Source organism: Punica granatum, chromosome 5 (assembly GCF_007655135.1).
Source record: "Punica granatum isolate Tunisia-2019 chromosome 5, ASM765513v2, whole genome shotgun sequence".
Taxonomy (NCBI): domain Eukaryota; kingdom Viridiplantae; phylum Streptophyta; class Magnoliopsida; order Myrtales; family Lythraceae; genus Punica; species Punica granatum.
The window spans coordinates 1,897,003-1,922,203 of NC_045131.1; the positions used below are offsets into that span (position 1 = coordinate 1,897,003).

Here is a 25,201-nt window from a genome sequence, read left to right on the forward strand (position 1 = left end):
TCAGTCATTGTCGGTACAAGATAAAGTCGATGCAAAATACTTTTCACAATTATACCAAAAACATGATCTCGAGAGGGGAAAAAACGAAAAACAAAATCAAAATCCATGAAATTACGATATACTGATGGAGATACACATCAGTAAATGTCAAATAAAATACCAACAGCCACTTGTGCGATGCGATAGACGTTTTTTAGTTTTAGACATCAGTAAAGTACCTAGCTACGGTGATGGCACTATGGTTTGTCAGCAAAAAGGGGTATACTGACGGATTTCAAATTTTCGTCAGTAAAAACTAACTCCAGTGATGGCACTATTGTCTGCAACAATGATATATATTGACGGATTTCAATGTCGCCAGTAAAAACTAACTGATAGTGATGGGAATTCCATCAGTAGAAAAACTTTCACTAGATGGCAATTAGTTTGCAGTGAATTTCAAAGTGAAAATCATAAACACTTCTCTCTTTAGAAATTATTAGAAACAATAGTACAGAAAATCTGTTCTATTATGAAAATTTTTAAAGAATAGGTTTTCAAATTTGATATATATATATAAGGAAGTAATATTTTTTGAAATCAATAAATATAAATATATAAAAGGCTATAGACAGAGTTTTTGCTTTGAATTTTACTTCTCAATTTTAAAGTAAAAAGTATAAACACTCGACTATTTAAAAGTAATTTAAAAACATCAGTAATTAAAATCTAACCAAATAATAACATTTAAAGAAATGGAGTTTCAAATTTTATATATGTGTAAATAAAATAAAATATTTGTTATAAAAAAAGGCATTGTTAGCATCTGCGCAAGATAAATTTATTATTGAAAGTATTACGCATATGGAAATATTGAATTTCGAGAAATATGTAATTTTTTTCGGTTACAAGAGAGACCTATAGATAGTTTCATTGGGTATCGAACCTGATACCTCTTGATTACCAGGCGAGAGGTGCGTCACTGCGCTATATCCTCTCTCGATGAAATATGTAATTTCAAACGTACTATACTCAACCAGTGACAAAATTCAGTTTGCTTTCCAGTTCTAATGCTTGAGTGGAAAAGGTCATGTTATTTCACTATGAGATTCAACAAATATTGCATATATATACATATTTAAATTTTCGAAATTAATGGATAATATCATATATAAATTTTGAATTGCGGTACGATGTCGGAACTCTATGCGCTTTAATTCTTTGAATTTTCTTTTTAATTTCATCTTAATAAAATTATTACACTTATTGTCATATTGTCATTCTTGGATCAACGTGTAGTGACATGGCTGTTAATTGCTTGCCATGTCTGTTTCTCCTTATTTAAAAAAAACAGAGAGAGACAGAGAGAAGAAAACGTTTGATATAGAAGATAGATAAGAAATTTCTTGGAGAGCCTTTTTTTTTTGGATGAATGGTAAAAATTATTGTTCTTGGCGAGCTTATTATCTAACAGGCTCATCTATTCTGAGAAGAAACTCAACTTGTGTGAAAATAAAACGGCATGTAAATATATATGTTATAAGCTGCTCTGATAATTAATATCGGCCTAAAATGAAATCAATTTAGTTATCTGCTAGCTATGTACTGCTTTATTATGAGTTAATCTTCACAGTGGCATAAAATTAGGAGCATACAAAAGTATGAACAAACCCAGATATCTTCACAATTTCTTTATTATGGAAGCTCAATGTTATCTCTCACTAAAGAGAAGTGAATCTGCAATAGAGGAAGAAACTGAGAATGCCTTTTCTGTTGAACAAGGTTGCGACCTAACAAAATCATTGAACGCCTCTTTATGTTCGAACCTTACCCTACTCGAATGAAAACTGATCAGGGAGGATGATAAGTCCTGTATTGGCAGGTCTGCTTCAAAGTACTCTACCACTTGACGCAACGTAGGCCTCGCCCCAGGCTCCGAGTGTGAGCATACCAGGCCCAGCTTCTGCGCCAGCTCAACTTCCTCGGCCACAAAGTCTTCACCCAAGTTCGGGTCCCTCACCTCTAGAATCTCTCATCCTCTGCTCCAGCAGTAGAACACCCAGTCGACCAAGATCATGTCCTCAGTTCGGCTTGGCTCTATTGGCCTCCTTCCAGTAGCCATCTCAAGGAGGAAAGCCCCAGAACTGAAAACATCGGTGGCCATCGTGGCCTTGCCGGTCCTGGTATGTTCACGAGCAAGGTACCCTAGAGTCCCCATGACTTGGGTGCTCTGAGGATCGGTCCCGTGGTCATACAACCCTGCAAGCCCGAAATCTGCTAATCTCCCGTTCAATTTAGCATCAAGAAGAATGTTGCTCGCCTTAATGTCCCGGTGGATCACGGCTTGGTCTCACCCTTCGTGGAGGTACTGTTAGAAAACCGAGCACTTGCCTAGCGGAAAAGTTAATAACGGTAAAAATCAAAATTTTATCGCGTGCTCGTTTAATCGAAAACTTCAAGATCATATCATTGACATAAGAATCGCCTTCTAAATGAATAGACAACATCACATATCGAATCTACAAGAAAAGTTTAAACTTTTATACTAACCTTGTTGATTCGAGTCGATCAAACTAACCGTCCAAGTGTCCGGTCTCTAGTTCGTCCACACGAGCACGTCTCCACCGAGATTAGACTCCTCTCGACCCGTACACTCCAAACTAGGTCACCGATCTCGAACGGAATCGTCACGGAATGAAAGGATCTCTTAAAGGACGTCAAAGACAATACCCAAACGCCGAACCAGAATCGAAAAGAACTCCGATTAGCCTTGGGATTTGTGCGGTTGAGTTGTTTGTTGATTGCCTCAGTCGAAACCTTATCTCTTTCTCTCTAATATCGGTTGATGATCGATTGCATTATGGGTTATCTGTAAGAACATATCTATATATATCTTTACCCTAGGGACTAAAATGTAATTATTAATTAATCCACATTAATTAATAAATCACAAATGAGTCCTCACAAGTAAGTCATCCAATGACTTGTCCTTGTTGTAAGAAAGAAAGATCAAACGAGTCATTGACACGAGTTTCCATCAATAGACAATCTATTTATAGAAACTCTGCAAATAAGGAAACTATCGTATTTCCTTAATTAGATTTATCATTGATATTGAACTCGGCTTCAGGATGTGCTAGCACCCTTGCAACCACATTGCAAGCCTCGTTCGATAATTAATTCCTAATTAACTTCGTTAATTAGAATTAATTCTTTTCTCGATTTAAACACGCTCAATGTGTGTGACTAACTAGGTTCATCATCAAATGGCAATGGGATTATAGTATCAACTCATTTGACACTACTAGAAACTCTTTTTATAACCAAAATCATAATTCTCAAAATGCCATTGGTTCCCAAAGTTCACGAGTGACACCTAGAAGCGTATCGTGACAATCCAAATGATGACGAATCTATAATTGAAACATTCTGATGAACCTCTGATCGTATATGCCATGCATTGAATCCCTTCACTACAAGATCCCGATCTAGCCAGAGTTACGGTAAATGTCAAACTCTATAGCCGATTATATGGACTCTCTAATTTCATTCTTAGATCTGTAATACTTGAACATAAACTGTTTTCTATTTGAATCTATCTACCCCGGCCGAGGATTTCTCGATCCAGAACAAAACTCATATCCATAGGATCTTTTCCCTGTTTACTCAGGTTAGTGAATCCCGTCTTGATCGGACACCTAACTCCAAGTATAACTAACTAGGACCACTATTTGCCGAATACTCATGCTAAGCACAAATATATTAGCAGTAGCAAATCCTAATCACCTATACTTGAGATAGCGTTTCATCTCAGGTCTAAGGATTATATGCACTAATATGATCCATATAACATTCATTGACATTAGTAAATTACTGTATGAATATTATCTGCACATCACGTTCGACTACTTATCATATAAGTATCCACATATCTGTCACGATAACAGTTATCATATAGCATGAGACTTACTACTCTATCTTCATTAGTATCTATATAGTAATCATGGAAACAGACAGAGGTGATGATCTATCTGGAGAAATAATGTCCAGTTAAGTCTCCTACGATCATGAACAGTTTAAAGATATTCTTACTGAATTATTTTGTCACTCATATTCTCAACTCTTAAGAATGAAGTATTCAAAATATCTTAAGGACTTTATTATAATAAACATAGACAATATACGAATAATAGAATAAACTTTATTTCCATAAAAGGAATTATCCAAATCATGGTTCTTAGAATCATGATTCGAATCGTAGAATCGTACGATTCTACGATTCAAGGGGGGTCGTGTGATTCCGATACTATGGGCTGAATCGGAAACTGTTGAATCGGGCCTGAATCGGGCCTTGAATAGCTGAATCGCAGAATCGGCCTGATTCTGCGATTCCGGATTCGGCCCAGACTCGGGCGAAGGCTAGGCCTACTTTGGGCCCTCGGGCCGAAGCCCAGCCCATTTGCCATGAGCCCGACAGTTTTTTTCCCCTTCCTTCTCCCTTTCTTCTCCGGCGCTGAACCTTTCTCCCCGATCTCCCCGACATTTCTGTGCCCTAACCCTAATCCACTGGACCTGACCTCCTCTTCGTGTTCTTCAGTCTTCACAGATCCGACTTCCGCAATTCCAAGGTCCAACTTCCGCGATTTCTTCCACCGTGCCGAGTTCCGACTTCTGCGATTTCTTTTGCAGTTTCGAGCTTCAATTCGTCCGAGACTCCGAGTTGATCTGCCCGAGCTTCGACCTCCCAAGCAACTGCCGAGGACAGCTCATCAGCGAGAGTGGCCACAGTCATCAGCGAGCGCTGCGAGCTGCGAGTCTCTTCGATCTAATTCCTTGGGTAATTCGCCGAGGGGACGACCAACTTATCCCAGATCCCAGCAGGCAGCACCTCGACCTCAGTAGTCAGCTCGACGCTCTTGAAATTCCCTGGAAACTGAGTGCAATAAACATTTTGTTCTCTTACCTTGTCCTCAGGCAACACACTCGCCGATCCTTCTCTGTACGTATACCCTGTTCTGAATCTTCTGATGTCTTTCTATGTCTTTTCCATCTCGAATCTTAAACCAAGATGAAATTGGTAGCTGGATTATGTGTGTATGTGATTATGTGTGTGACTGTATACTAGCAAGTAGCACCTGATGGCTGATGCGGTAACTGGAAGTCTGGAACATTAGAATCAGTTTAATTGAATCTTCCTGTGATGGCTGATGCGGTAACTGGAACATTAGAATCAATTTAATTGAATCTTCCTGTGATGGCTGATGCGGTAACTGGAAGTTTGGAACAATCAGTTTAATTGAATCTTCCTGTGATGGCTGATGCAGTAACTGGACATCTGGAACATTAGAATCAGTTTAATTGAATCTTCCTGTGATGGCTGAACGTGACAAGTAATTAATGGTATAAAAGTATGCACCTTCCTGTGATGTCAAGCCTAATTGAATCAGTTTGATGCAATTATTGTGCAATTTGTTGTGCAAATTGCTGTGCTGATAGGTTTTAATGAGTCTGTGCTGATTGTGATGTAATTTCTGATGAGTCTGTAGTCTGTACTGATTGTGTTGTAATTTTCAATTCTGCTGGACTATTTTTTTTTAATTTTCTATTAGATTTGTTGAGTGAGTGATTATTGAGTTTGGGTTGAACAGATATGGCTTCTGCAAGTGGATCTGGGAGTGCATCGGCTAGTAATACCGGGGCAGTAACCAAATCTAGAAAAAATGCAACTGAAGTTAGAGATGATCCGGCATGGGCACACGGTTATGAAGTTCCAGGAGAAAGGTTAAAAATTAAATGTAAATATTGTGATAAGGTAGTTTCTGGAGGTCCTTATAGATTGAAGCATCACTTAGGATGTACCAAGATTAACGTGGCACATTGTCATGCTGTTCCTGATGATGTTAAGAATACTATGCTCAGTATTTGTATGCGTTTAGAGGATATTTCAATGAAGAAAAAATAAGCTAGTAGTTGTGGTTTGGAGGATGATGATGATGTTGTAAACGTTGATAATGATGCTGAAGATGTAGGGGTTGGTACAAAGAGAAGGGGAAAGGAAACAACTGAAATTTCTAGTTTCTTTAAGAAGAGAAGTTTGAACATTGAAAGCAAGCAGAAACAACCAACAATTAATCAGATGATGAAGAAAGATTTAAGAGAGGATGTTTGCATGCAGATTGCCCGTTTTTTCTATACAAGTGCAATTCCATTTAATTGTGTGAAGAATCCTGAGTTTGAGAAGATGTGTCATTTGATTGGAAAGTATGGTATTGGATCGAAACCGCTGTCTTATCATGAGATTAGTGATAAATATTTGAGAAAAGAGGTTGATAATACTATGTCATTGCTTGAGGAGCATAAAGCTATGTGGAGAAAGTCGGGGTGTTCTATAATGTCAGATGGTTGGACTGATAAGAAGAAGAGGTCCATATGCAATTTCCTTGTGAATAGCCCTAAGGGAACAATTTTTTTGACTTCTACTGACACATCAGACATTTCCAAGACTGCAGTGAAAGTATTTGAGATGATAGATGATATAGTGGAGCAAGTTGGGGAAGAGAACGTTGTTCAAATTGTCACGGATAATGCTGCCAATTATAAGGCGGCAGGTGAGATGTTAATGGAGAAACGGAAGAAGTTATTTTAGACTCCTTGTGCAGCTCATTGCATAGATCTTATGCTAGAGGATTTGGAGAAGAAGATTAAGGTACATGAGTTGACGATAATGAAGGGTAGAAAGATTACGACCTTCATTTACTCGAGAACGCTCCTCGTCACGATGCTGAAGCATTTCACTAAGGGCAAAGATTTGATTAGACCGGCCGTAACTCGCTTTGCCACTGCTTATCTAACTTTGGGATGCCTCTTCGACAATAGAAACGTTCTACGGACTATGTTTGCATCCAGGCAATGGAAAGGGAGTCGATTTGCGAAGTTAGAAGGTGGAAAGTATGCGGAGGGTACTGTTATGGATAATAGATTTTGGAATAATGTTAATACATGTTTGAAGGCTGCATATCCTCTCATTAAGGTGCTCCGCATGGTGGATTCGGATGAAAAGCCCGCGATGGGTTTATTTATAATGAGATGGAGAAAGCAAAACAGAAAATCAAAGCAAACTTCAAGGATGATCGAAAGAGGTAAATTTATTTATAAGCTGTTATATGCTTAGTCTTTAATTACTTATGCATCATTATAATTTATATTAGAAATTTGATTATTTGAAAGTATCTAATAAATGCTTGTTTCGTGCTTTTAGCTATGATCCCATTTGGAAGGTTATTGATGAGAGATGGGAGGTTCAACTTCATAGGCCTTTGCATGCTGCTGCTTATTACCTGAATCCTCAGTTGCATTTCTCTTCTGAATTTAGAGCTGATAGGGAAGTCATGCGTGGATTATATAAGGTTATGGATAAGATGCTAGACAATGAAGAGAGGGATAAGGTTGATCTGCAGCTAGAGGAATTCAAACATGAGAGAGGGCTCTTTGGATTTTCATCTGCAAAGTCTATGAGGTTCAAAAAGACACCAGCAGATTGGTGGGAGTCATATGGTGCTGATACCCCAGAGTTGCAAAGATTTAGTATAAGGATATTGAGTTTGACTTGTAGCTCTTCGGGATGTGAGCGTAATTGGAGTGCTTTTGAAATGGTATTCTGTGGATTTCTTTTTTTTTGTACCATGTTTGACCTTATCAGAATTCGTTTTAATATATCTACTAATTGTTTTTTGGTTTTTCCTAGGTACACACAAAGAGAAGAAATCGGTTGCATCAAAAGAAGATGAATGATTTAGTATTTGTGATGTACAATTTGAAGTTGAAAGATAAGAAGATCAGGAAGCAAGTTGATCTTCAAGTGGAGGACATTTCTTCCGATGATGAATGGATTGCCGAAGGGGAGACAGAGAACACTGCAACCTCGAGGCATAATTTTAACTTGCGTGTTCTTGGTTGTGGGGATGATGGTGATGAAGAAAGTAGAGGGAGTCAAATTGGCGATGAAGATGCAGAGAATACGCGCACCCAACAACATGCCACGGTTGATGACTTGGAGCTTCCTGAAGAAGATGAATTTGATATTTTGTATGATGATGATGATATTGGTAACGATGAAGATTTGGATGAGATTTGACATTCTATGTTATGACTTATGTTGTTAACTGTTTATTTTGAGAGTTTGGGTTATGATTTGGACTTTAAATTTCGATAATTTATAACAATGTTTTGTGCTTTTGACTTATTGTTGGTTTGATCATTGATGGTTTTTGGTCCTTTTTTGAATATAAGGAATCAAGGATTTATTTTTTTTTCTCAGAAAAGTATAATATATATAATATATATATATATATATTATTTTTTTAATTACAGGTAGAATCTTACGATTCACGATACGATTCTACGATTTACAATTCTACGACCCTCAACCGATTCTAGGTAGAATCGCGATTCTGAAAACCTTGATCCAAATACATAAATCAGGCTCTAGGGCATATCACTAACAATCTCCCACTTGCACTAGAGCCACTTAGTACGGTATCTAAGACCCATCTTCTCAAGATGTTTATCTAGTTGCTGCTGCGTCATGGCCTTCTTGAGTGGATCAGCCACATTGTCCGCTGAAGCTACTTTCTGCACAGCTACATCGCCTCTCCCGATAATCTCCATGATAATATGATATCTCCACTCAATGTGTTTGGACTTCTGATTTGACCTCGGTTCCTTTGCCTGAGCAATCGCTCCAGTATTGTCACAGTACAGCTCTACTGGTGACAATATGGAGGGAACAACACCGAGTTCTGTCACAAACTTCCGAATCCAAACTGCCTCCTTCGCTATATCAGATGCAGTAATATATTCTGCCTCTGCAGTGGAATCTGCAGTCGTCTCTTGCTTAGAACTCTTCCAGCTAACTGCACCTCCATTACAGGTGAATATATAACCGGAGATAGACTTTCTATTATCCACATCTGATTGAAAATTAGAATTTGTAAACTTGTCCAGTCTCAACTCACCTCCTCCATATACCAAAACCATATTCTTAGTCCTTCTCAAGTACTTAAGGATGTTTTTGACAGCAGTCCAATGATCAGGTCCTGGGTTGGATTGATACCTGCTAGTCACACTAACAGCATGCGCGATATCCGGCCTAGTACACAGCATAACATACATTATGCTACCTATGGCTGAAGCATAAGGCACTTGTGCCATCTTCTCTCTGTTCTCAGGAGTCTTAGGAGACATCCCTTTAGAGAGATGGATACCGTGTCTCACAAGAAGCAATCCTCTTCTGGAATCTTGCATGTTGAACCTCTTCAACACCTTATCCATATACAGGGCTTGGGACAAACCTATTAATCTTTTCGATCTATCTCTATAGCAAGGTTTTCAGAATCGCGATTCTACCTAGAATCGGTTGCGGGTCGTAGAATCGTGAATCGTAGAATCGTATCGTGAATCGTAAGATTCTACCTGTAATTAAAAAAATAATATATATATATATATTATACTTTTCTGAGAAAAAAAAATTAAATCCTTGATTCCTTATATTCAAAAAAGGACCAAAAACCATCAATGATCAAACCAACAATAAGTCATAAAAGCACAAAACATTGTTATAAATTATCGAAATTTAGAGTCCAAATCATAACCCAAACTCTCAAAATAAACAGTTAACAACATAAGTCATAACATAGAATGTCAAATCTCATCCAAATCTTCATCGTTACCAATATCATCATCATCATACAAAATATCAAATTCATCTTCTTCAGGAAGCTCCAAGTCATCAACCGTGGCATGTTGTTGGGTGCGCGTATTCTCTGCATCTTCATCGCCAATTTGACTCCCTCCACTTTCTCCATCACCATCATCCCCACAACCAAGAACACGCAAGTTAAAATTATGCCTCGAGGTTGCAGTGTTCTCTGTCTCCCCTTCGGCAATCCATTCATCATCGGAAGAAACGTCCTCCACTTGAAGATCAACTTGCTTCCTGATCTTCTTATCTTTCAACTTCAAATTGTACATCACAAATACTAAATCATTCATCTTCTTTTGATGCAACCGATTTCTTCTCTTTGTGTGTACCTAGGAAAAACCAAAAAATAATTAGTAGATATATTAAAACGAATTCTGATAAGGTCAAACATGGTAAAAAAAAAAAAGAAATCCACAGAATACCATTTCAAAAGCATTCCAATTACGCTCACATCCCGAAGAGCTACAAGTCAAACTCAATATCCTTATACTAAATCTTTGCAACTCTGGGGTATCAGCACCATATGACTCCCACCAATCTGCTGGTGTCTTTTTGAACCTCATAGACTTTGCAGATGAAAATCCAAAGAGCCCTCTCTCATGTTTGAATTCCTCTGGTTGCAGATCAACCTTATCCCTCTCTTCATCGTCTAGCATCCTATCCATAACCTTATATAATCCACGCATGACTTCCCTATCAGCTCTAAATTCAGAAGAGAAATGCAACTGAGGATTCAGGTAATAAGCAGCGGCATGCAAAGGCCTATGAAGTTGAACCTCCCATCTCTCATCAATAACCTTCCAAATGGGATCATAGCTAAAAGCACGAAACAAGCATTTATTAGATACTTTCAAATAATCAAATTTCTAATATAAATTATAATGATGCATAAGTAATTAAAGACTAAGCATATAACAGCTTATAAATAAATTTACCTCTTTCGATCATCCTTGAAGTTTGCTTTGATTTTCTGTTTTGCTTTCTCCATCTCATTATAAATAAAACCCATTGCGGGCTTTTCATCCGAATTCACCATGCGGAGCACCTTAATGAGAGGATATGCAGCATTCAAACATGTATTAACATTATTCCAAAATCTATTATCCATAACAGTACGCTCCGCATACTTTCCACCTTCTAACTTCGCAAATCGACTCCCTTACCATTGCCTGGATGCAAACATAGTCCGTAGAGCGTTTCTATTGTCGAAGAGGCATCCCAAAGTTAGATAAGCAGTGGCAAAGCGAGTCACGGCCGGTCTAATCAAATCTTTGCCCTTAGTGAAATGCTTCAGCATCGTGATGAGGAGCGTTCTCGAGTAAATGAAGGTCGTAATCTTTCTACCCTTCATTATCGTCAACTCATGTACCTTAATCTTCTTCTCCAAATCCTCTAGCATAAGATCTATGCAATGAGCTGCACAAGGAGTCCAAAATAACTTCTTCCGTTTCTCCATTAACATCTCACCTGCCGCCTTATAATTGGCAGCATTATCCGTGACAATTTGAACAACGTTCTCTTCCCCAACTTGCTCCACTATATCATCTATCATCTCAAATACTTTCACTGCAGTCTTGGAAATGTCTGATGTTCCCTTAGGGCTATTCACAAGGAAATTGCATATGGACCTCTTCTTCTTATCAGTCCAACCATCTGACATTATAGAACACCCCGACTTTCTCCACATAGCTTTATGCTCCTCAAGCAATGACATAGTATTATCAACCTCTTTTCTCAAACATTTATCACTAATCTCATGATAAGACAGCGGTTTCGATCCAATACCATACTTTCCAATCAAATGACACATCTTCTCAAACTCAGGATTCTTCACACAATTAAATGGAATTGCACTTGTATAGAAAAAACGGGCAATCTGCATGCAAACATCCTCTCTTAAATCTTTCTTCATCATCTGATTAATTGTTGGTTGTTTCTGCTTGCTTTCAATGTTCAAACTTCTCTTCTTAAAGAAACTAGAAATTTCAGTTGTTTCCTTTCCCCTTCTCTTTGTACCAACCCCTACATCTTCAGCATCATTATCAACGTTTACAACATCATCATCATCCTCCAAACCACAACTACTAGCTTATGTTTTCTTCATTGAAATATCCTCTAAACGCATACAAATACTGAGCATAGTATTCTTAACATCATCAGGAACAGCATGACAAGGTGCCACGTTAATCTTGGTACATCCTAAGTGATGCTTCAATCTATAATGACCTCCAGAAACTACCTTATCACAATATTTACATTTAATTTTTAACCTTTCTCCTGGAACTTCATAACCGTGTGCCCATGCCGGATCATCTCTAACTTCAGTTGCATTTTTTCTAGATTTGGCTACTGCCCCGGTATTACTAGCCGATGCACTCCCAGATCCACTTGTAGAAGCCATCTCTGTTCAACCCAAACTCAATAATCACTCACTCAACAAATCTAATAGAAAATTAAAAAAAATAGTCCAGCAGAATTGAAAATTACAACACAATCAGTACAGACTACAGACTCATCAGAAATTACAGCACAATCAGCACAGACTCATTAAAACCTATCAGCACAGCAATTTGCACAACAAATTGCACAATAATTGCATCAAACTGATTCAATTAGGCTTGACATCATAGGAAGGTGCATACTTTTATACCATTAATTACTTGTCACGTTCAGCCATCACAGGAAGATTCAATTAAACTGATTCTAATGTTCCAGATGTCCAGTTACTGCATCAGCCATCACAGGAAGATTCAATTAAACTGATTGTTCCAAACTTCCAGTTACCGCATCAGCCATCACAGGAAGATTCAATTAAATTGATTCTAATGTTCCAGTTACAGCATCAGCCATCACAGGAAGATTCAATTAAACTGATTCTAATGTTCCAGACTTCCAGTTACCGCATCAGCCATCAGGTGCTACTTGCTAGTATACAGTCACACACATAATCACATACACACATAATCCAGCTACCAATTTCATCTTGGTTTAAGATTCGAGATGGAAAAGACATAGAAAGACATCAGAAGATTCAGAACAGGGTATACGTACAGAGAAGGATTGGCGAGTGTGTTGCCTGAGGACAAGGTAAGAGAACAAAATGTTTATTGCACTCAGTTTCCAGGGAATTTCAAGAGTGTCAAGCTGACTACTGAGGTCGAGGTGCTGCCTGCTGGGATCTAGGATAAGTTGGTCGTCCCCTCGGCGAATTACCCAAGGAATTAGATCGAAAAGACTCGCAGCTCGTAGCGCTCGCTGATGACTGTGGCCACTCTCACTGATGAGCTGTCCTAGGCAGTTGCTTGGGAGGTCGAAGCTCGGGCAGATCAACTCGGAGTCTCGGACGAATTGAAGCTCGAAACTGCGAAAGAAATCGCAGAAGTCGGAACTCGGCACGGCGGAAGAAATCGCGGAAGTTGGACCTTGGAATTGCGGAAGTCGGATCTGTGAAGACTGAAGAACACGAAGAGGAGGTCAGGTCCAGTGGATTAGGGTTAGGGCATAGAAATGTCGGGGAGATCGGGGGGAAAGGTTCGACGCAGAAGAAGAAAGGGAGAAGGAAGGGGAAAAAAACTGTCGGGCTCATGGCAAATGGGCTGGGCTTCGGCCCGAGGGCCCAAAGTAGGCCTGGCCTTCGCCCGAGTCTGGGCCGAATCCGGAATCGCAGAATCGGCCCGATTCTGCGATTCAGCGATTCAAGGCCCGATTCAGGCCCGATTCAACAGTTTCCGATTCAGCCCATAGTATCGGAATCGCACGACCCCCCTTGAATCGTAGAATCGTACGATTCTACGATTCGAATCATGATTCTAAGAACCATGCTCTATAGATTCAAATACCTAAAATATAGGTGGCTTCTCCCAAATCCTTCATGGAGAAAATATTAGACAACCAGACCTTTACAGAAGTGAGCATACCAACATCATTACCTATTAGTAGAATGTCATCCACGTATAATACAAGAAAGGCAATCATGCTCCCACTAGCCTTCTTATACACACATGGCTCATCTTTATTCTTGATGAAATCAAAGGACTTTACAGCCTAATCAAAACGTCGATTCCAACTCCTCGAAGCCTGCTTAAGACCATAAATGGATCTCTTAAGTTTGCACACCTTAGACTTATCCTTGGATTCAAAACCCCTGGGTTGGTCCATAAATATGTCTCCCTCAATGTATCCATTAAGGAAGGCGGTCTTGACATCCATCTGCCAAACCTCATAATCATAGTGCGCGGCAATGCTAGCATTATCCTGATGGACTTCAGCATAGCTACAGGCGAGAAAGTCTCCTCATAGTCGACTCCCTGCCTCTGGCGATAACCCTTCGCCACTAGCATAGCTTTATAGGTCTCTACCTTCCCATCAGCACCAATCTTCCTCTTGAAGACCCATTTGTTCCTTATTGGTACTATACCTTCAGGAGGGTTAACAAGATCCCATACTTGGTTCTCGCTCATGGAGTTTATCTCGAACTTCATGGCCTCTAGCCATTTAAAAGAATCTATATCTGATATAGCTTCTTCATAAGTGGAAAGATCATCCCTATGATCATTATCTCCATAAACAAACAACTCTTGTACGTTCTCATGAAGATTAAGGTATCTCGCGGGAGTACGAGTTACCCTACTAGACCTTCGAGGTTCTGTGACATTTTCAACCTGAGTAGGTGTCTCGACTGGTTTATTAGTGTCCACCGAAATGGGCGCTTGATTGGTCTATGGCATTGATGACTCCTCATCAAGTACTATCTGCCTTCCTATACCACCTTCCTGGACAAACTGTTTCTCCAAAAAGATCGCATCTCTACTGATAACAACTCTTTGCTCAGTAGGGAAATAAAAATAGTATCATAGGCTGTCTCTTGGATAACCAACAAACCTGCCTTTCTCGAACCAGGTTTCCAACTTATCGGTCTTCTCCTTCTTAATGAATGCAGGACAACCCAAAATCTTAACGTGCTTAAGACTAGGTGTCCTACCATTCCATATCTCATATGGAGTGGTAGAGACTGACTTGCTCGGAATCCTATTAAGCAAGTAACATGCGGTCTGCAGCGCATATCTCCACATTGAAATTGAGAGATCTGTATAGCTCATCATCGACCGAACCATGTCCAACAGGGTATGGTTATTCCTCTCAGAAACTCCATTCAATTGTGGTGTTCCTAGTGGAGTAAATTAAGAAACAATACTGTGTTCCTTTAGGAAATCACCAAATTCAGTACTCATGTACTCTCCTCCTCGATCTGATCGAAGAGTCTTGATGCTCTTCTCTTTCTGCTTTTCTGCTTCAGCTTTGAATTCCTTGAACTTTTCAAAAGATTCATGTTTATACTTCATAAGATAAACATACCCAAAACGAGAATAATCATTAGTAAAGGTGATGAAGTAGGAATATCCACCCCGAGCCACTTCATTAAATGGACCACATACATCACTATGTATGAGTTCTAAAACTTCTTCAGCCCTCTTCATTTGTCCTACAAATGGAGTCCTAGTCATTTTGCCTTGAAGACAAGACTCGCAAGTTGGATTGGGTTCTGAACCCAATGGAACTATAAGTCCCATCTTCTCCAACTTACTTATCATATCATCTGCAACATGCCCTAGTTTAAGGTGCCAAAGTTGCTTTAGACTCGGAGTTGATTCGGACACGGTATTAATCTCAATCGTATTCGAAAGCATTTCATTTCTAGCTCTAAGATAATAAAGGCCATCGTGTAAATAACCAACGCCAATAATTTTATTACCATAATAAATGTCGCAAACATCATGCTTGAAATCAAACAAATATTCTCTCCTAGTCAAACTAGAAACATAAATAATGTTCCGATAGGCATTTGGTAAAACTAAAACACGATCTAGAAATAAAACATGTCCATCTAGATGTAACAAAGTCGATCCCACAGCTTTGGCCGCAACACTTGCTCCATTGCCGATCTTCAGGCAAACCTCGTTCCTTCCGAGGACTCTACTGCTTGTTAGTTCCTGCATAGATGTACAAACGTGTGAGCTCGCACCAGTATCAAGAACCCAAGCTGTAGATGAACTATATGAACCATTGGAACTAACATAACAAGAGATAGACATACCTTCTGAAGGTTTCTTTCCTTTGTTTGCCTTCTACTGAGAACAGTTCTTCTTTCAATGTCCATCCTTACCGCAGTGGAAACAAGTTCCATTATCCGCAGCAACCTTTGCCTTGCCCTTTTTCTTGGTCACCCCTGCTGACTGCTGAGGAACAAAGCCTTTCTTGGACTTCTTTTTCTTCTTCCTAGTCTTACTGGAAGAAGTACCAGCCACAAGAATGAATTCCTTATCCTTCCTTTTGTTGTTCATTGCATTCTGTGCAGTGACCAACATATTTAGCAGCTCAGACAACGAACATGATAACTTGTTCATGTGAAAATTCACAATGAACCCTGAGAAAGAATCTGGGAGAGACTGAAGAACTAGATCCACAGGGAGTTTTTTATCCATCTGGAACTCAAGTTTCTCAAGCTGCTGAATCAGCCTGATCATCTTCTACACATGAGCTGCGACTTCAGTTCCCTCCTGCATTCTCCCACGGAACAATTCCTTCGATATCTCATATCGTGCGGTCCTGCTATTCTCCCCATATAGCTCCCTGAGATTCTTCAAGATCTCACGAGAACTCTTCATGTTCTCATGCTGCTTCTGCAACTCATTGCTCTTGGAAGCAAGCATATAGCAGCGGACCTTCGTGTCATTAACAGACCACTGATCATATGCGTCCTGCTGATCACTCATAGCATCCCCGCCAGGGAGTTCAATCTCCTGAGTCTCCAGGATGTATCCCAGAGCCTCCATGTTCAGGACAATGTTAAGGTTACGGAGCCAGTCCGAAAAGTTAAGCCCAGTGAGCCTATTATCACTCAGTATGCAATAGAGAATATTCATAGATTTCATATTTATCATGACTGCAGAAAATAACAAGATTAAATTAATGAATTTATGTATATATCACCATAATGACCATGGACTTTCAATCAAAATGGTCTCCCACTATCCTTTCGAAACCTATACTTCTAAAATAGGAAACAAGAATCCTAATCGGGAAAGATTTCTAGCGGGTGATTGAATTATCATAAAATGCTAATTCCCTCAGGTACCTGCCGTTATTGGAAACAAGCACTCTACAAGCGAACAACTCTTTGTTCAGTACATCTTCTATGTATGGCTCAATCAATTCGGCACCTAGTACTCTGGACCTCAGGTGCCTGCCGTTATCGGTCCATCATACATATTTAAGTTGGACCCACCAAGCCCTAGATGTCAGCTACCTCAGGTGCCTGCCGTTATTGGCAACCGACAATCTAAAACATCACATGCTTCATCATTCATGCAAAAAGATCTCTTAGTGTGTCTCATGCCCCCGTGTGTCCACGACCGACAACGAAACGAGCTAAAACTCTCTTGGAGAACGCTTTGGTGGAGAGCCATGACAGAGGTTCGCAACCTCGTGCCATTCCCGACTTAATATTTTAATTTGGAAGATTTTCTATTTTGGTGACGTAATTACTATTTGGTTTCACTTTGCACATTATCCGTATTCACGCATCATATGCATGAATATATATTTGGAATCGATAAAAGCATGATCATGCTCGAAATTTATGAAAGGAAACTAATAGCATAAAAGGAAAATAAATCGTGCCAATTTTGTAACTCTTTACAAAATATCCAAATATCAAATATTAGGAAATTTCCAATTTTGAAAAAATATAAGATATCGTATATCTAGTGTATCTTCCAAAATCTCTTTTGATATCAAATATCAAATCTCTAATCTCATTAGAATAGGATATCAAATATCCAATTTCATAAAATCAAATTTTACGAAAAACAATTTTTGGTAATTAATTATTTCGAAAATATTATTTCCGAAAATATCGAAATTTACTCGTTACGCGACGAGCGCTGGTTCTGGACAGCCATGTCCAGTCTCGCGCTTCACAGTCGCGTCCAATCGCGAACAGTCGCGTCCCTTCGCAACAATCGCTTCCCGTCGCGAACAGTCCCGTCCAGTCGCGAACAATCGCGCCAGGACATCAGCGATTACTGCAACCTTTTCAGCCTCTATGGCCGTCCAACAGCCACCTGCTGTGGCTGTTCCTGGCCACGTAAAGGGCTTCTCGCGACTGACCTATTAGCCGAGAGAGATCACCGGTTCGGTGATCTAAACTCGGTTACAAGAAACGATTTCTCGTACCTGATCCGATACCGATTTATCAAACACTTTAATAAATCATAATCAACCACCAAATTAGGCACAAAACATGTATCTAATCGATTAGAAGGGTAGCTCTGATACCACTATTAGAAAGCCGAGCACTTGCGTAGCGGAAAAGTTAATAACGGTAAAAATCAAAATTTCATCGCGTGCTCGTTTAATCGAAAACTTCAAGATCATATCTTGACATAATAATCGCCTTCTAAACGAATAGACAACATCACATATCGAATCTACAAGAAAAGTTTAGACTTTTATACTAACCTTGTTCATTCAAGTCGATCAAACTAATCGTCCAAGTGTCCGGTCTCTAGTTCGTCCATAAGAGCACGTCTCCACCGAGATTAGACTTCTCTCGACCCGTACACTCCGATCTAGGTCACCGATCTCGAACGGAATCATCACGGAATGAAAGAATCTCTTCAAGGACGTCAAAGACAATACCCAAGCGCTGAATCGGAATCGAAAGAACTCCGATCAGCCTTGGGATTTGTGCAGTTGAGTTGCTTGTTGATTGCCTCAGTCGAAACCTTCTCTCTTTCTCTCTAATATCGGTTGACATTCGATTGCGTTATGGGTTATCTGTAAGAACATATCTATATATATCTTTATCCTAGGGATTAAAATGCAAATATTAATTAATCTACATTAATTAATAAATCACAAATGAGTCCTAACACTTAAGTCATCCAATGACTTGTCCTTGTTGTAAGAAAGAAAGATCAAACAAGTCCTTGACACGAGTTTCCATCAATAGACAATCTATTTATAAAAACTCTCCAAATAAGGAAACTATTGTATTTCCTTAATTAGATTTATCCTTGATATTGAACTCGGATTCAGGATGTGCTAGCACCCTTGCAACCACATTGCAAGCCTCGTTCGATAATTAATTCCTAATTAATTTCGTTAATTAGAATTAATTCTTTTCTCGGTTTAAACACGCTCAATGTGTGTGACTATCTAGGTTCATCATCAAATGACAATGGGATTATAGTATCAACTCATTTGACACTACCAGAAACTCTTTATGTAACCAAAAGCATAATTCCCAAAATGCCCTTGGTTCCCAAAGTTTACGAGTGACACCTAGCAGCATATCGTGACGATCCAAATGATGACGAATGTATAATTGAAACATTTTGATGAACCTCTGATCGTATATGCCATGCATTGAATCCCTTCACTACAAGATCCCGATCTAGCCAGAGCTACGGTAAATATCAAACTCTATAGCCGATTATATGGACTCTTTAATTTCATTCTTAGATCTGTAGTACTTGAATAAAAACTCTTTTCTATTCGAGTCTATCTACCCCGGCCGAGGATTTCTCGATCCAGAACAAAACTCATATCCATAGGACCTTTTCCCTGTTTACTCAGGTTAGTGAATCCCGTCTTGATCGGACACCTAACTCCAAGTATAACTAACTAGGACTACTATCTGCCGAATACTCATGCTAAGCACAAATATATTAGCAGTAGCAAATCCTAATCACCTATACTTGAGATAGCATTCCATCTCAGGTCTAAGGATTATATACACTAATACGATCCAGATAACATTAATTGACATTAGTAAATTACCGTATGAATATTATCTGCACGTCACGTTCGACTACTTATCATATAAGTATCCACATATCTGTCACGATAACATTTATCAGATAGCATGAGACTCACTACTCCATCTTCATTAGTATCTGTATACTAATCGTGGAAACATACAGAGGTGACGATCTATCTGGAGAAATAATGTCCAGTTAAGTCTCTTACGATCGTGAACAGTTTAAAGATATTCTTACCGAATTACTTAATCACTCATATTCTTAACTCTTAAGAATGAAGTATTCAAAATATCATGAGGACTTTATTATAATAAACATAGACAATATACGAATAATAGAATAAACTTTATTGCCATAAAAAGAATTATCCAAATACATAAATCAAGCTCTAGGGCATATCACTAACAGGTACAGGAGTCCTGAGGCCACACCCTTTATGACTCGAAACCTTTGGGTCCAATTGAGGGTGACTTTTGGCTGGTTGAAGAGGTACTTGTCAAGGCTCCTATTCGGCATGCAATCGTACACCAAAAGGAGCTCACCCTTCCTCCGGCAGTATCCATGAAGTGCAACTAGGTTCCGGTGCCGGAGTCGACCAATGCTGACTATCTCCGTGACAAATTCCCGCATCCCTTGCCTGGAATCATGAGAGATCCTCTTCACAGCGACCTCGATATTTGAAGTGGGCAGCACCCCTCGGTAGACCCTCCCAAAACCACCTGCACCCAACAACCCCTGGTCCCCGAATCCCCTCGTGGCGATGTACAGATCCTTGTACTTGAACCGGTAGGGCCCATACTTGAGTTCCCAGTCTTCAAGAACCTCTGCAAACTTCCTCTTTCTCCTAATGTAAGAGACCAGTCCCCATATTAACACGGAAATGGAAAATAAGCATATTACGAGAACTGCAATTGTCAGCAGCTTAGAAGTCGGCTTCTTTCCTATTCGGGGAAGGTTAGGCAGCACAGACAAAGCAAGCCCGTCTAACTGCCCATTCATCTGGAAGCTCCAGCCGAGAATGTAATGGGTACTTGTGTATGAACCCGTCGATGTTGAGAACCCAACAAACATGGTCTCCTTGACGATTGGTGAGAGATCTAATGATAGGGACAGGAGAAGAATGCTCGGTCTAGCAGCGTTAAAGGGCGCTAAAGTTACATTGATTCTCTTCTCAGTCCCGTCCTATTCCACCCAGACTTGCATAGGTCGGCCACTGATAAAAGTCAGGCTTTCAAATTTTCCAGCACCACCATCAGGGTAGTACCCTGCCGGAGCAGCGTGGGCAGAGACCAGGCTGTTGATGTCGATGCCGACATAATTATTATTGATGTCCTGGAACTCAGTGCTCTCTATCGTGTCAAGCTTGACGGCAAACACATGGTTGGTAGTGCTCCCATTATTGATCGCATTAAAGAGTCCAAGGTCCTGGCTTGGAAGGCTCCCGGGAAGGCCCATCTGGGGGGCAGCCAAGAAGGCGATCCCCTGGCCACGGTTTGGGTACTCGGAGATGAGAGCAAACACAAACGTGGTAGAGAAGGAGAAGACCGAGCCTTCCATCCAGTTCTTGAAGGTTATTGGGTGGGGATAAAATGCATGGCTAGTACTTTGGTCTGATTCATTTGTCAGTCTGAGCAGGCCATTGGGAGTGATCTCTGCAATCCCATCGAGTTCTAGGTCAACTGGCCGGAAACCGTTGAACGTGAATCCGAACCCTTGGCCTGATCCAAGTCCAGCTCGGAGAAGAACCAGCGCAAGGAGGAGCTGGGAAAGCATGGCGTAAGCCATGGAAGAGAGTAGAATGGGTGTCCTTATTAATTTTTTTTTTGATAAAAGGATGATAACTTCTATTAAAATTTAAAAAGCATCGAGAAGGTGCAAATATACATGTACAAAAGGTTAAAATAACCAAATGTACAATAACAAAACCAAAGTCAGAGGGTAGCCGAATGAACATTTACATCAACGAGTAGGCTACCGTTCAATCAGAATGGGTCTCTTTATTGAGTTCCCTCTTCGAGGATCAGTTTCAGAATCTCACCTGAACTATATGGTGGAGCTGCTAGATATGCTTCTGGTTAGGCATGAAGAAGAAAGTATATATGTTTTTAGTATCTATTTATATAGTGGATCATGAAAATTTAATTTCAGTGAAACAATCTCCCTTATAACGAAAAAAAAAGTCAAAGAAACAAAAAATTTTAAAAGATCATATCACATTCAGTGAGGTTCCGGGTTCGAATCCTGTGAATAAAAAAAATTTACAGTGGTAAAGCTTTACCATTCAGTGGGTCGATCCGACTACAACTTGATTAATCAAAACTCATTTGGCTTTCGGATACCAGTGTGCACAAAAAAAAAAAGGCTTGTTATGTGTTGAAGCAAGAATGTGACTACTGGTAATTGAATTGAGAAATGTTTCCACATTTATCTAGCCAAAGGTTTAACGTATGGAGAATGCTCCAATATTTGTGAAAAATCAATTGGTTTATTGCCAACTTGGTCAATATGGCCCATTCTCTGGCTTCCTTTATTTCTTTCAAAAAGTTGACACGTTTCTGTTACTTGTAAGAAAATTTTATTTAGGAAATTATTGACGGAGTTGATAAGGACACATATATATAGTCAGAACATGTGCATTTTACTAATTTTGATGCAAGGAGAACAATAATAGTAAGCATTAGTTTTATTTTTTTCGTTGGACACCATTTAATATCTAAAAGTCTAATAGATCCCAACTAATTCAGAATAAAGCTAGGTCGGCTCACTAACTATGTGTTTGGATTGAGGGGAAAAGGAGGGGAAAGGAATAGAAGGAAAGGGAAAAGAATATTTCACCTTGTTTGGATATAAGAATTTAATGGAGGGTAAGGGAAATGAAGGTTAAACTTTCACCTCCTTTCACCTTCTTTCACCTCATTTTCTTTCAACCCCGATTTAGCGTTGAATGGAGGTGAAATGTTATTAAAAAAATTCGGATTTATTGAAAAGACTAAATTATCCATCTTCTTTTTGCTAATAAACCCATATAGAGGGACAATATTGTCATTTAATTTAAATTTCTCTCCTTTCCCCTCCATTTTCTTTATTAACATACTAGTCGTGGAGTCCGTGCGTTGCACGGGATAATATACCAATCTGAGAAAAAATTAAAATTAAGAATTAAAAAGAAATATTCTTTTGAGAGTTAAAACTGAAACAAAAATAATAAAATAAACAAATAACATTATTTACGTTTAGTGACAGACGAACTTACTTTCTGAGAGCTCGCGTAGAGAGGTAGACTTTCGAGAGATGAAAGGTACATCACTAATCTTGAGAAAGAATATGAGGAAAAAATAAAAAAAATGAAAAATTACAATAAAAATGGGAGAAAAAATCAAAGTATAAATTTAATCAACTCACTCGGATCTAGGGATAGACATACGTCTCGAGAGCCCGCGTCAGGTTGTAGATGTATTGTTTGAAAGTTGAATAGGCTATGAGTATGATGATTCATATATATAACTATCATATAGAATCTAGATAAAATATAATCTGATTCGTTTTTCTTTTATGATTAACAAATCTGATTTGTTTTTTTGAAAATAAAATATAATTCACATATATCTATATAATATTATCTAATCTATTTTTTACAAATAGATATCTATAAAAACATACAATTTATTTATACGTTTTCTTCCTATATATACTGAAGGTTGTCCACGTAACCTTATATTAAGTATATTTATATTATGTATAAATAAATATATATACTAATATATACTTATTTTTATGTTAATATTGATGTGATGAAATATTAATTTTTATTTTAAAAAATTCAAGATTATTAAATAATATCTATACATACACATAATAAAATCTTCTCATTTATTTTAAATACATTATGTTATATAAATTATAAAAAACTAAAGAAATCGAGAAATCAAATTTTATGATAAGATATCTTAAAAAAATAAAAAAATTCCGAAAATATAAATAAATAAATAAATAAAAACCTAGAAAATCCTTTTAGAAAATATATATGCTAATATATACTTATTTTGATGTTAATATTGATGTGATGAAATTTTAATTTTAATTTTAAAAAATTCAAGATTATTAAATAATGTCTACACATATAATACAATCTTCTCATATATTTCAAATACATTATGTTATATAAATTATAAAGAATAAAGAAATCAAGAAATTGTATTTTATGATGATATATCTTTAAAAATTATTTTTTATTAAAAATAATTCCAAAAACAAATAAATGAATAAAGAGATAGAAAATTACTATCAGAAAATATATACTAATAGGTAGTTTTGTTGGATAAATGGCACTTGATGTAAATCCATTTTGTTTAATGAAAGTCTCTACCATTTATCCAAAAAGAAAATATAAACTAATATATTTTTATTAAATTCCACTCAGAAACCGAGCGTTCTGAGGCAATCGATTAATATATTTATATTATGTATGGATATATAATTATTTTGATGTTAATATTTATGTGATGAGATATTAACTTTTATTTTTTAAAAAAATCAAGATTATTAAATAATATCTATACATATTATAAAATCCTCTCATTTAAAAAATAAAAATTAGAAATTAAGGAAATCAAGAAATCAAATTTTATGATGAGATGTCTTTATAATAAATAATTTCGAAAATAAAAAATAAAAATCAATATAATTCCATTCAAAAAATTCATATTGCCTTCATTAGATATCACTATAATATCCAAAAGATTTTATGATATTTTCGGTCTTTTTTAAATTGAATATTATAACCGAAAATAATTTCGAAAGATTTTGTTGCTAATTTCATTTTAAAATATAATTTAAAATTTTAAAAAACTCAAAAAACAAAGAAATTCAAAACGGAGTGTTCTAAGGCCATTTAGCCGGGCCAACCTCGTATCCGGCTTTCATATGTATATAGATATCTGAACAAGGTTAAAATTTCCCCTCCATTCCCTTCCCTTCCCCTTACTAAGTATATCCAAACAAGTTTAAAATTTTATGTCCCCTCCCTTCCCTTCCCTTCCCTTCCTTTTCCTTTTCTTTCCCTTTCCCCTCCATTCCCCCTAATGAAATTTATTCAAACAAAGTATAAGTGGTAAAATTGTCTCTGCGTGAATTTTTTTCATTCACAAAACTCGAACTCGTGATTTTATTTAAGAGGGAATAAGCGCTAAACAACTTGAACCAACCTAGGTTGATAAGCATTGGTTTTATTTAGAGCTTGTTCGATAACCAAAATGAAGCGCTGAAATTAATTTTTCAACACTTACTTAGATTCAGCTTGTTTGGTAATGCAACTTAAAATGACTTAATTGATTAAGTTAAGTAAAAAGTACTCTGAATGATGACTAAATCAATTAAGTAAAAAAATTCTACTTATTTGTAACTTAATTCACACAACTGAAGGGGCTTTTTTCATTTATTGCACCGGTGCCCTCAAACTTTTTCGAGTTTGCAGATTAGTCCATCATTTCCTTCCCACACGAGAGAGAGAGAGAGGGGGAGAGAGAGAGAGAGAGGCCCCATCGTCTATCACCGCCCCTCCGGTGAGGTCGCCTAGGTCCTGCAACCTAGCGCGGAGGGGTGGTGGCTGGCGACGAGGCTACCATTGCTAGGAATTTTC

General features: G+C 38.1%; 1 pseudogene; it reads right to left on the reverse strand.

The window, feature by feature from the left end:
- Positions 1–1,690: 1,690 nt before the first annotated feature.
- On the reverse strand, positions 1,691–21,348 carry LOC116207813 (annotated as a pseudogene).
- Between the last annotated feature and the right edge of the window lie 3,853 nt (positions 21,349–25,201).